Here is a 14553-nt window from a genome sequence, read left to right as displayed (position 1 = left end):
AAACACACATTCTCCCACAGGCTGTGGATGACACAGCCATACAGATGCAGTAGGAGTTATTCCCAAAACTTCTAATTGTTTAAAATTCTTCATGTTTCCAAGAGGGCAGGGAGCGAGTAGATCTAAAAAAAATAATATTGTAAATAATTTATCTACCAGTGGAGGTACTTTGTGCATCTGACTTTGCTATTATCCTGAGCAGCCCACCAGCACAGAGCAAGAAAAGATGTGTAGAGTGGGTGGGTTGGAAATACTTATCTCATACATCACCTGCAGCTCACTGCTGGGACTAAATGGAGCTTGCTGGCTGCAGGAGATTTAATTAAGAGGAGATGTATGTTGCGCTGAGGACTGAGCTCTTGCCTTGGCATGCTGTGTTTCTGTTTCACACTTCTGACAGAGAACATAAATGCTTTTCCTTCTTCCTAACATCAATTCCTATTCTAATAAAACCAGTGCCTGACTGGTCCTGTGAGAGCACAAGTCCCAGTGTACTCCCTTAATGTGATGGAGAATCCAGCTTGAGACGCTCAGACCCCCTTGTCCCTTTGTTTCTTGACAGGAAGGCTCATGCTGCTCCCAGAGCCAACTTCAGGACAGAGCAGCAAGGGCGCAGTGAAGCCTGCTGAGATGTGGAGCCCTGATGGGAAGCCCAGGAACACTGCTTGCTGGGTCACAGTCACTGCCTGAAAACTACGCCTCCAGCAAGCATCTGCTTTCCCATGTTCCAGTGCACTCCCACACAGGAACATTCATCATGTGCAGGCAGCAAAGCTGAGCTAAAATTAGAGAGAATAATTTCTGATAGATTAATAAATTAAGGGTGTCTTTTGCAGGACCTTACCCTGTGCGTGTTAGGGGATGTTTTGGCTTCAATTTAGCCATGACATATCAGTCACCTCACCTTGTACCTTTCCTGACATTTTCCAGCTCCACCTTCTCCATCTTTCAGACCATTCAGCCACCTGCTTTCATGACTGTTATAGCTTAATGAACAATTTCAGTCCTCTTTCTTGAAGGGGCAGCTCATGTACACAGCTTCTTCCTCTGGCTTGTGTAAACGAACATTCAGAGATAAAATGGTTGTTCTGGAGTGAATACAGGGTAGTGACACCCTGAGAGGACTCTGCTGACACTGAACACCAAGGCCATGGCATACACAGCTGGAGAGCATTAGCAGAGCCCATTCAGAGGTTTGCCTCTCTCAGGGCTTGTTTATGATCTTTTTATTGGTGGTAAATTACTTTCCAAGCTCTCCTGTGAACTGAGGAGACATCACTTAATTTTAAAATGATAGATTGTTTTGATGTCTCACACTTCCTCTCTGCTCCATTCCAAAGGAGCAGAGTGGAAGCCCCAGTGATCACCACTTTCAAGGCTGTGCTGGCCTCCACATTAAGATCTATCAGAAACAATCTCTCATTCTCTGAGTGGACAAAGATCTTCCATTGCCTGGAGGTTATTCTCAATGCCATTTTAATGCAGTCTGTGCTCAGCCAGGGCACGGCAGCCATCAGCTCAAGTTCAAACACTGTCAGTAACACTTCTTATATAGAGAGTCTGTAGCCTGCTTCCCAAAAGGCTCCCCAGAAACCTGTCCTCCTGTTTTCCAAAAACTTTCAGTGCAAATGAACTGCCACTTTATTCACCAGGGTGAGGGGAGTCTTCCCATCTGCTTTCAGCCATCTTCTTCAAGCTCGGTATTATGAAGTCCATGGACAGAGCCAGATCCTTTCAGATGGCAGATGGCTACCTGATATCCAGGAGGGAAGAATTGAACCCCTTAAGGATATGAGGTATTTGGACTAAAACCTGTGCCTTTGCTGTTCCAAGGTACAGATCCCATTCCCTCCAGGAGTGACCTAACAGTAGTAAGTGCCCTCTTTCCAGAGTCGCCTTCTGGCCAGAGAGCAAAGGGTGAACTTTCCTTGGGTTCCCTTGGGTCCTCTCCAAGCTAAGGCTGGGCTCTGGGACCATGTCAGGAACATGCTTTTTTAGGCAGGGCACCAGGGCACCTGAAAAATTTCCACTTCTGCAGGCAATCTCAACCCCATCCCAATCCTTTGGGCTCAGTGAACCCAAGCAATGTTGGACTCCCACCTCAATCTACTTCCCAGAAGAATATACAACAGAGTCACAATGTATAGCTCAACTGGACTAATCTAGTTATGGAAAACATTTTGTTATGTACTCCTTAGTACCAGCTTTGACCTCCTTATCGCATTCTCATCAACCCACTCTTCCTAAAGCACAAGCCAGAAATAGACTCTGGCAGTGACTCAGAAAAGGAAAGAAAAGTCATTCTGACTCAAATACCAAGGTGAACCTCCAGAGGATGGCATATAGGACCCTGCACCAGCACTTGCAGGTCTCCATGTCTCAGTTGCCAAAGTTCCCTCCCTAGAGACAGCAGTGTGCTGGAAATGCTTCTTATCTCTCCAGCAGCAGAGAGGATGCTCTGCTGAGTCTATAGTGTGACTCAATGGCATCACTGCATCATGAAGTCTTGGCCATGTGCTGAAATCTGACTAGCTTTATCTGGGCTAGGAAGTAACATGGGCCAAGGTTCCCTCTCTGGTCTTGAGCAGGACAGCAGAATTTACATTCATAAAACTAGACTCTCTTGTCTGTCTATCCATCCAGGGAGTACTCCATGAATGTTGTTTCACCTGAACCACAGCCAGGCAGTGCTGCAAGCTTGGACAGTCAGAGCTAAGACAGAAATGTGGATGGGCTCACAACTAAGCTCACAATCCAATTCTAAATAGGAAAGCCATGATTATAGAGCACTTGTATTTAACTTTCCTAAGCTGGTCTGACTCTTGTTAGCACCAATGGCCCTGCTAACAAGCATCTTGTCTTCAGACAATATCATTCCACTGCTCTACTTTCTGAAGGCACAGCTGAATGGGTAAGACATAAGATCAGCAAAAACATTCCCCTAGAAGGAGAGAGCAGGCTTCCATTACCAGTACCTAATATGCTTCCTTCCTGTTTTTCTCATGTTCTGTGCATTTTCCCTTTTGTCCAGCAATATAGCTCAGAGAATAATATCACATGGACTCTCTGAGTTTATAAGTGTATGTTAGATGATTGGATAAAATAAGACAAACTATAACCAAACACAGAGATGGACAATCCCAGAGAGTGGTCCTATCCCATATAACCTCCACCAGGAGCAGTGGGATCCCTTGTCAGCCTGCTCAACAGATCAGCTGGTACTCAGTTCTCCCCTCTAGGGCAGGCTCACCTGGAGCAAGGAAAGCAGGTCCCCAGAGGAAGCAACTACATCCTTACCTCTTACAGGAACACAGTTGGTTTCCCTTGCTTTTCTCACCATCTGAAACACCATCCATAGCAGCATTAGTTCCTTTGACTGGTTGTAAAAGGTCATCAGAGGTCAGTCTATGGGTGAAGGAGCTCACTGATTCCAGAGATCAGAGGAGTCCCCTGGTTCCTGGATACTCATCTCATCTATTTAAACGTCCTTTTTTCCAGACTGGAGACAATGACTGAGGAAGTATTTGCCCCAGCCATCACTTCCCTTTAGCAGAAGCCAAGAGAAAATTTCTCCTTTGATTTAGTTACAGCAGTACTGAGACTAGTTTTGTGTCCATGACCATCCAGAGTTCCTTCAGCCCCTTCCAAAACATTCAGAATCAAGATGCCCTTTGCATCTTCCAAAACACTAAGGCATCTGTAGTCTGAACTGAGCAGAGTTTCTGCTCTCTATCTCTATGCTTGATATTTTACAGCAGGAGGTTTTGACTAAAAAAAAGCTTTGATCAATGCAACCCTGTGCTAGAGTTAGGAAAGCATGACCCTGAGCTGACTTTCTTCTATGAAATATCACATTCTGCTTCAAAGCAGATAGAGTCCTGAGGATGTCAGAATTCTTTCAGTCTATCATTTTGCCTCACCTTGTTCTGGGAAAGAGGCAACTCATCCGAGCTGCAAAGTTGCAAGTACATCAAGTCTGGGCCAGGCAGGCACCAAGGACATCGCTGCTTTAGTGAACAATGTATTGCTAAAGATCAACCCCATCTTTTAAAAGGAATATCAAGGAAGTACCTGTGCAATCAGACCAGTGTAACTCTTTCAGGGAAAGAAACCAAACTGGTACCCAGTTCATTACTTATTATTCATTACTATGCAGAACCACAGCCAAAGGCTTTCCTAGCTGGCAGTCCACATTCATGCAGGCAATGTGCAGACATTGTAATTACTCTCTCATACTTTTTTCCCTGACTTTTCAGAAGTGAGCAACATCTAACATACCTCAAAAGATCAGGTCCTCTGATTTATAAAGAGCACCTATCCAGTGCCACTGTTCTTTAATTTAAGAAGACATTTAGTGTCTGATCACACCAAATAGATCAATATTTTCAAGGTGCTACTGAGTGGCAACAAAAAAAACTCGAAACAACTTGAAATACACACAGATCACTTTTCTTAGGAAATCAGAGAATTTACGGAGTTTATTTAATTCAGCAATTTTGGAGCAATATTCCTGGTCTACCAGTGGTGGGTACGTATGCACACAAGTGCACTCCTCTGATTTGTTTCTGACTTTGGTTCTGACAGGGTTAATCCAAGTTTGTCTATCGCTGGCCAGGAAGGGCTTCAAATTGATGCTGTGATTACAAGAGTTTCCTCTGAGAACCTTGTCATCATGTGAGCAGCACAGAGCAAAATAAAGCACATCAACTTTCTGCAGTGCATTTGTCGCTCCTTCTTGTGACACCCTAGTTTGAAGCATGAGCCAAGCCCTCATTATGGACGTAACTGACTCCACAGTCTATTCAGATGGACATATACTTGCTTTTGTTGCTGTTATCTGCAGATTAACCACAGCTGACCCTTAGCATTTTCCCCTGTGCACAAAGGACTTTCAGCTTCTCTAGTCTGAAACTGTGACAGAAAGGTTTGTTGGTAAACAGAAACTAAGCTCTCTCATCACAAGGTTCTCAGTGCCCGAGAGAGCACATCACTCCTTTTCCTTACTCTCTCACTGTGGTGGCTTATAATTAGCACAGTCCAGCTAATAAAGTGGTATCCAATTGCAGTCAGGCTTCTGGAAACTATTTATTCTGGAAACTTCACACAACTGAGCTTTCTTCACTCAGTCTGATGTTAAATTCACTTACTCCACACCATTTCTCATTTCAGCAGACCAGCACAAAAGTCATGTGTTTGGCATCTCAGCAGGATGTTGGAAAGTGAGGGAAGCGGAAATAATCAAAACCTTTTTGCTATGTGTCTAGGAGTCACAACAGCAAGAGCTGTCACCCAAGGCATCATGGGAGGGAGGGCTGATGACCCCCTGTACGTGCCTCTCACAGTCTGGTGTAAGACTTCCTTCAGGAAGTCTTTCCTTCATTTTACCCATGGAATGCCTTCCCCAGTCACCCTAGGAAATGGCCATCACTCAATCCTGACCCACAGGTAAGGGAATAGACTCCAGGACAACACACTGGCGAGGGGAAGAATCAACTCCTTGCCCAGTTTATGTCTTTCCCAAGGTTTAGACTGAGCAGGATGATTTAAGATCTGCCTGATTACATTTTTTGGTGTCTCAGATCTTCTTAATTCCTTCTTTACTTGCTTGTTAGGTGGAAGACACTATAAGGAAAGGTAAGAGAAGGTAACCGAAGTGCTGAGCTCCCACAGTAAAAGAGGCCATGCCCATAACTCAGGCAAGCAACTTCCCAACCTTTCACATCTAAGGAACAACCCTGAGCCTATTTATTTGCTTCTCACACCATCCGTTTCTGACTGAAAGCTTGAACTGCCACCTGGAAAAGACTTCCTGAAAAAAGACCTTCTGGGCCTCTGGGAAGCACCTGGGGAGAGTGAGGCTGCAAGATATCATAATTCATGAAAAATGTCCTGGCTGAGGCCCTGACATTTCATTCCTCTTCCTGACACAGACTTGACATATATGTAGTGTTGAACAGTCATAGACCACCAGCTCAACCTGAAACATGCAGAAAGATGCATGTCCTGCTCATCCTGAACCTGGCAGAAAATTGCACCTGGAAAGACCCAAGGTCTCTCTTGTTTTGGAAAGACTGCGTAATCCTATTTGTTTTGTGTAAAAATCCTTGCTAAAGAAAAGGCCTAAAATGAATTAACTTAAAGAAATCAAAGGCTGAAATGTCTTATATCTTAGGTAAGCTGGCATGTGTATACTTAATGGTTTTTGAACATATCAGAAAAGGAAAAGCCACAGGGTGAATATCATTAAAGACAATAAATCCATCCTAGGAAAGACAACAAATTTAATCTGGTTCTAACCTCTCTGATTAGCTTTTCTCCTTATGAACACTTTGATTATTGGAATCTTGCCCTTTTACTTACTGATTATTTAATGCAATTAATACTCATTTCAGCTTTGCCATTGAGAGCATCTTTTCATTTGTTTTTACAAGCAGAAAGCTGACATCTGCTCTAGTCAAAAGATGCACTCCAAGCATGTGAAGTACAGTACCACAATATGCATTACAAGGATTAATGATAAATTACATGATCTCCTTATTTGCAGGAGGGATTTATTACTGAGGTAAAAGGAACAAATGGTTACAGCAAGAGATGGTTTGTTTTCTCTTGCTGATTTATACAAAAGATCTGTTTTAGCATTCACTTAAATGAAAGTGTTAAGGAAAGAAGACAGTGCCACACTGATTCATGTAGGGAAAAGCTGTGCTGCGTATAGAAGGTATGCTAACAATGCTGTTTTCATAATTTGGTTCAGTTAGTTGCTTCTAACAGAAAAAAACCATGGATGGTTAAATGTGGAGGGAAATCAAAGGCATAATATAAATATTATACAAATATAAAAATATAAATAGAATATAAATACTATACAAATATGTTATATAAATATAAAAATGCCATGAAGAAAAAAAGTATAAAATATGTTTTAAAAGCAAAGAATGAAAAAATGGATTCAAAGTTACTCTAAAAAACTTCTATCTCATAATGACATTTTTCACTTCCTTGTCTCATCTTTAAGACCTTTTCATTTTCATTCCAATCAAGTAGCAAGAGAAGTACAAAGATTCACCATAACCTAGTGAATCATTGCCTGATTTCCTCCCCATGTCATTGCTGTTCTTAGCAGGGCTTGAACAAGAGCACAGGTACCTTTGGTTAAGACCTCTACAGCCTTTATTCCCACCATGGACACCCAGAAGAAATCCAGCTTCTCCCTCAGTTGACTTGCACACATAGTCAGTGCTTCAGGGCAGTCCTGGTTGTTGGACTCATCTGCCTGGACTGCAGCAAACAGACAGGTCAGCTAACACACAATGACCACAAATGCAGCAGGATACTAACATCTTGAAGAAATCCCACCTACTTGTCATTTCAACTGGGGAACATAACAAAATCCAATTTTTATTAGGCGGTGGGGAAAATTAGTATATGACTGCTGTTCCATCTCTCCTTGAGTCTTCATGTGCCTTTATGAGCCAGCCTGTATTTCTGCAGTGTACCTCATAGTTTTCTAAATATGGACTGGACATTAGCTTTACCTAGGAAGCCATTCCTGGCTCCCTGCCATCATTTTGCAGTAATGAACTCTTGCACAGGAAGTTGCCTCAGCCCCAGGCTGAGATCTCTCCTAGAGTAAATTCTGATGTGTCTCTTAGATGGCATGAATCATTCATAGCCTTGTCCTGCTCCGAGCATCTGCTTCCCATTCTCTTCCTTAGTTTCCTCCTGATTAATTGATGAAATTTTTAAGTGTGGGTGCCTTGGAAACTGCAATTTCCTTAAGCATTTTTGGCCCCTTTTATGGTAGAAAGCAGAAAATCTTCACAGGAACCATGAAGAGACAGAAAGGTTGAACAGGACTCACCCTTCACCAGGACAACACAGGCTAAAACACCAAAATAAATCCTGGTTGTTCCCAGGCTGCCATGCTGTCTAAGGGCAGAGAGCACAAGGAAGGGAAGAACCATGTGCTTTTCCTGTCATACCCAATATCCAAGTGACAAATCTGCCGTTCTCCAGACAGTTTTCCCTCAGACAACATCTACAACAACTCTCAAACTTCTACCCTTGACATCATACGGGCAGCATGAATGCTGGTTCCAGTGCAAGTGGGCAACATTGCACAACCAATGCCTGCCCTTTCCACTCACACTGGTCAGCACCTGAAGTCCCTGGCTGCAAGAGGTCAGTGCTCCAGGGCAGCTTGCATGTGATCAGCCCCTGAAACAGGGAAAGGCACCACCAGAAGAGATGCATCTAATGTGAGCACAACTGCATGGCAACTCCTCCAGGAGCCCATGGCAGTGCTTTCTCTTCCAAACAAACCCCAGTGCCAGCACAGTGATGGTTTGCAAAGAGGAGCTGGGGGCAGAAACAAGGGTGATATCAAAGTCCATCTTCACCTGCAAAGCTAGGAAAGAGGCCCTGGAGAGCCTCAGCCTCAAGTCTGTTGTGTTTTCTCTCTCTCCAACATTCACACATCATGTTTACTGCAAGGTCCAGGCTGCACCAAGAGGACTCTGCAGCATGAGCCAAATTATGCCTCCCAGGATTGCCAGGGGACCTGTTCCATCCAACCTTGCAAAGGCACCAGGCATGCCTACCCTGTGCTGAAAAATGAGCATGGAGCTTAAGGACATGGTGAGATAACAAACATGGAGATTCTATGATAAAACTTGATTTATGGGCAAGGTTCATTACAAGAGAGAAATTGAGACAAAGCACAGTGAAGACAACTGTCTTATGGCAGAACTTCATATCTTGTGAGAAGCCTGGTGAACCAAAGTACTTTCTCTGGATGTATTCTGGCTTCACTCCTGCATGAGTCAGGAACCAGTGTCAGGAAGACCCCAGAGTAGATGCAAGCTGAGGACCCTTTCTCATTTAGCACAAAAGGGAGGAGCTTTCATTCTGCTCATCTCACTGCTACAATTCAAAGCTATTAGTGCCAATGCTTTTCTGCCATACTGCCTTTTCAGAAGGGTTTGCTGATCACTGACAAGGGCTCATGATATATTGTTTTATTAGGCCAATACTCTCTGCTTTTATTTGGCCGAAAGAAAGAGCAAAACAATATTCCAGCAGCCTAGAGATGCTTATGGTCTCACTAGCTTTCACTCATAGAAGCAGAATAATCATTAAAAATGGGGCTTACTTTCTATTTGACATTAAAAAGTAAGGGCTGCAACCACTAGAGGCTGATGAGAAATGACACAAGATAGCAATTGAATTTGGTATTAGTCAGCAGAGATGTTGCAAATCACAGAAGGGGTCAGGTTAGAAGAGACTGCAGTGGGTCCAACTTCCCTGCTCAAGCAGGGTCATCCTAGAGTAGATTGCACAGGATTGTGTCAAGAGGGTTCTCCAGTGAGGGAGATTCCACAACCTTTCTTGGGCAATGTTTCACCAGCACAGGAAAGAAGTTCTTCCTCATATTTCAGTGGAAATTCCTGTGCATCACTTTCTGCCCATTGCCTCTTGTCCTATGGCTCAGCACCACTGGGAAGAGCCTCCAACCTCTTGGATGTCCCTCATCAACTTTTCTTTCTCAAGCAGGCACTCCTTCAACTGTAAGTCACATGCCATGGCTGTGTATGTACCAGGGGCAAAATCAACTATTACAGCTCTCAGGAGTAGCTCAAATCAGTGGAGAGAGGCCTTACTCCCCTTTCAAGGGAAGTTAAATTAAGTAGCCTGGTGTATGCATAAGTTCTGGCTTGAGAACCAGGAGTTCATATTTCTAGTTTTGCCACTCAACTTGGTAGTCTTGGTCTCCTCTTGCACTGTCTTCTCTGGCTTCACAATCTTTAGGCAGGGACTGCTTCCCACTCAGCATATATACTCCCCACAGCACTATGAACACCAAGACACTAAACCTACTGTAAATTTAAATCAAATAGGAAAATACATGCCAGATATCCCCTAATGCCCAGCAGCAAGTGCTCAGCCTAAGGGACAGAGGCTTGTTGAAGGAAAGAAGAATCTGCCTAGTCTAGAGGAAGAAACCTGTGAGAATTCTTTAATGAGGATTTCAGTGGATGCAAATTGTTTCCTGGGCAATGGCTAATGACAGCTAATAGCAACCCCAGAAACAACTCACAGCATCTTCTTATTTCCTGTGGCCTGTAATCACAGTGTTCAGCTGTTATTTTCATCCTTCTAAGTAGTATAATGGACAAATTGCATTCACATTTCTTTTTTTTTTTTTTTTTTTTTTTTCCCAGAGATGTAACCACTCGTGTTTTATTTTCTATAAAAAAAAAAATCTAGAAAAGCAAGATTTCTTCCCCCTTCACTGCTTCAGTCCTCATCTAATGTAAAGAGGCAGAATTCAGTATAAAGTTTATTAGCTAACCTATCTGGAGAATCCATTTAGCATAGTTATGCATGATAAAGTTTACTTCTTTTATTTTTCCTTAAATAACAAAAAAAAGATAGGAAAGAGAGTTGTTTTAAATTTATGAGCTGATGCGACAGTGAGTAATGGTGAATCACTATTTAATATTTTAGTCAACCATCTGCAAGGTGAGCTGTACTCCCATTTCATATTTCTAGAGCTAAGAAGTCATCTCAAGTTTCATGAATAGAATCAGTCCTGCATCAACCCTGAGAAGCTGTATTCAGCACCAAACCCAATCATTGTCCACTCAGAGATCTCAAACACACAGCCTTAGAAGACAGGAGAAAACAAGCAAAAGTGGATGGTGAATAACACACAATAAAAGAAGCTGCAAGGATGAAGCTGACTTTTTTGTGAGCTCTCAGTGATTCTGCAGGCAGAGTTGGAGGGAAGAGCACCTTCCTGACTGTGCATGGAGGACAGTGATTATCACTGTCTTTGTGCTGGCTTGCAATTGCCTTGTCTTCCTGTACTTCCAACACCATTCCTAACACTCCAGAGGCATTAAACGTCAGGCCAGCTTGGGAATTTCCAGCCAGTTTCCCAGGGCAACAGGGACACAAGCTTCTCTCTCCGGATACTTCTTCCTCCAGCCCAGTGATGTAAGAAGAATGTTTTTGTGTCTCGGTGTCACAGCCACCCAGGAGAAAGCAGTGTTTGCAGAGAGGAGGATGCAGCATTGTCTTGTGAAGAGTAGGTTTGCCAGCAGTCAGGCATCTGCGGATCCACACAACCAGGGAACACACACATTGTGCAGATCCATTACCTGCCACACCTACAGGGGGGTAGCTCTGGAACAGAGAGACTGCAGAGCCAGATTAATGCCTTCCATGGTACATCTCCCACTGGGAACCCAATAACATTGACATCCCAGGTGGCTCAAGAAAGCTTCCTTTAGACCTGCTGTTTCCAAATTCTCCTCCTTCCCGCTCCCAGTGCTGAAATCCTCATCAGCCTCTGTATCTTAGTTGTTTCCATGCGTCACAGTGTGACTTGGGTTTTGTCAATTTTAATATATTTAATTTCTTTTAGAGATAGAATTTGGGAGTAGAGACAAGGCAGGCTCAAAACTTAAAAAGGTACAAGAAGAAATTTATTAATAACACAAAAAAAGAATTCAGAATAAGATTCCTAGATTATTCCCTCCTGCCTTCATTCCACATTCCTTAACAACATCATACAGAAAACACTTCAGTCAGTTATCCAGCCAGATAATCATTTCAGTTCACTTAAGAGAGAAAAGTCCCTTTTTTAGTTATGGCTTAGGGGGTGTCTTCACAATCTACATCCGCCCAGGAAAATATTGCAGATTATGACTCTCCTCCCATTTTTCATAGTCCTTCCAGAGCTGTGCTATGGGTTATGTTACACAATTGGGATACCACTTTTAAAGGCAGGCTGCTGAAAAACAAAATTCTTTTCATCTCCTTCTCTATCAAATGTGTCTGTTCATATTCCAGTCCCAAAACAGAGAGCTCCAATTTCCCTGAGGCAAAAAGTCTTCTTCTCAAGCACCCATCCTCCCCAAGTATATTTCACAGTTTAAAGGAATTTTAGTAAAGTCACAATCCCCTTAGAGGCCCCAAAAAAAAAGGTTTTCAGCTACTTATCAGTTGCATCTTTTCAATATCTTCCCACCATGAACTTTATCTTCATTCCGCTGAACTCTATAGTCTCCATGCTTCATTTCTTCTCATTCAGGGGAGCTCAGGAGATCGAGAATCTTTTCCAGGCATTAAGAAGTTAAAATTGTATCCAGATCATGAAGAAGCCACGTGGGCAGCTGGAGGCCTCTTCTCTCAGAACAGGGAGGGGAGGGGGGAAGGGAGAGCCTTTGGTGACTCCTCGATTCCCTCCGCTCAGCCACGCCACGCGGGGCTGCCCAGAGCCATGCGGTCAGGGGGGCTGGGGGCCGGGGCTCTGAGCCAGGCTCCCCGCAGAGCCGGGGTGCCGAGCCAAGAGCCGGACCAGGGCTGGTGCCCTGGCCAGAGACTACCGCACCTCCCGGAAGCAGGAAGCCGAAAGAGCAGTTAACTCAATCCAATGTGATTTGTGAAAGCAAAACAACCTTCAATTGGTTTCCCAAGCTGTTCATCACCAAATCAGCTCGCTGATTGGTCCCCACAGCTCACAGTGGAAGCCCTCGGATATGGGACAGCCCCTCCATTCTCCGGCCTTGTGGTGCTTTCCCTGAGGCGAATCCACCCCTCCCCCCTAGCACGTGAAACCAACATACCATGATAGCACAGTCTTTCTCCAGACTGGCTACCGAGCTGTCTCTCACCCATTGCTCATACCCAGGCATCTGCTGCCATTGACCAGAGCTGTCTCTCTAGCATACGCCACTAGCAAAAGCAGGCTCGAGGCCCAGCCTCTCAGTCTGTCTTTCTCCAAGGGCATCTTCAAGTTCCTTTCCTTGATTAATGCATGTTGAGACTGAGTAATTTCACACCTTCCATAGCTGTAGCTGCTTTACAGTGGGGAAAAATGCTATTTCCTCTCACTTGTCAGGTGTTCCACAAGTTAGTGAACCATGACAATATACATTGCTACTGCTGCACACAGTCTGCCCCTCTCCCAATCTAATGGAATATGAATAGTAGTTTTGCAATAAATGTGAGTTATTAAGTGACTATAGAGATCCAGTGCTACAGAGAAGGGTACCAAGAGCCTCTCTGACCCTGCAGTAACTGAGCTCTCTGTACATCCTGGGCAGAGCACAACTGCTCCAAAGGAAACAGTATCAATTGCCCTGGGGCTGATTTCTATGGTTAGAGGAAAACCCTCACACTTTTCATTCCTCTTTTATATCCGGAGAAAGATCTCTTATGTCTGTTGTCTCTATATTATTGCAAATGACATTGCAAATGACAGAGGAACTGACACATCCATCTCCTTCACAATGTTTTAGACATGTGAACGAGCAGTTTAGTCTCAATATTGGTTTGCAGACCTTTCTACTACAGCACGTGATTCAACCACAGTGCGGTGAAATGAGACATCAGCATGAAGTCAATGGTCCTTCCTTCTATCCTTAAAAATAGCCTGCCTCATACTGTGTAATAGAAATTTTGGAAAGCTTAGGTGTGCTGACTTTGACCAGAAATATGTCTCACTCACTTTTCATGCCAATGGTTCACCCACCTACCTGTTAAATAGTACACAAGCGTTATTTGCCATTAGCTATTTCTCATTTTTTATTGGACCTGATTCTACAAGCTGAAGGAGCCTTCCAGCATGTAATGTGTTATCTCTTACAACACATGAAAACACCATGTTCAGGTTACCCTCTCGACTTCTCACCTAACTGGTCAGATTTGGTACTGGTCTAGTGCTAAAGAAGTTTCTGATATTATGGCAGGATTCATGCCTCAGAGATATTATCTATCACTTAGAAAAATGTAGATTTATTTTATGAATCCTCTGGTTCCTCCATAAAAATTCAAAAAGTTTATTCATAAGTTTGGAGGACGTGTCTTGAAGGACAGTAACAGAATAAAACCAAAGTACTTTCAAAGAAGTACTTTCTTTTGCTTTCTTTTGTGTTTTCCAGGTCTTCCAAGTGAAGCAAAATAAAGAACAAGAGAGCTTTCCACCCTCTCAATTTTTCAGACATAAAAGATCTCGAAGCAAGCACTTTTTCCTGGTTTTTGAGATGAGAGAAGCAAAGGAAAGGGTTGATTGAGAAAAAGAGAATATGTTCTCTATCTCTTTAATATGTAGGGGAAAGAATTTTATGGATCTTAAAAAATTAACATGAAGCTCTGTTACTTTGGTCCATCCCCTAAGCTGTATGTGCCTTGGTGTACATAGGAGCTTCCTCTCAAAGTCCTCTACTGAGCCACCCTTAACTCTCCAGGCGTTCACAAACTCTGTGGTGAGGGTGACAGTGGCCACACAGTGAAAGAAGGGCCCCCATCTTCATGCCACAGCACCCACTTTTCTCATTGAATCCACTACAAGGCAGGAGGGGAAAAAAAATTAAAAGGGGTGAAAGCACTATCATAACGCTCCAGTTCTGCCAGGATAGTCCAGTGTGTGAGTGGATAACACACCCTCCTATGTATGGTCATATATGGTCATTTTGCTTCCCTACATTTCTCTGAATCTCTTATTGTTCCATTTTCTCCACTCATTCATTGTAACACACAGAGCTG

The sequence above is a fragment of the Oenanthe melanoleuca genome, chromosome 4, assembly GCF_029582105.1.
Source record: "Oenanthe melanoleuca isolate GR-GAL-2019-014 chromosome 4, OMel1.0, whole genome shotgun sequence".
Classification (NCBI taxonomy): Eukaryota; Metazoa; Chordata; class Aves; order Passeriformes; family Muscicapidae; genus Oenanthe; species Oenanthe melanoleuca.
The sequence above is the reverse complement of the archived record's forward strand: the minus strand, read 5'-3'. Positions refer to the sequence as shown.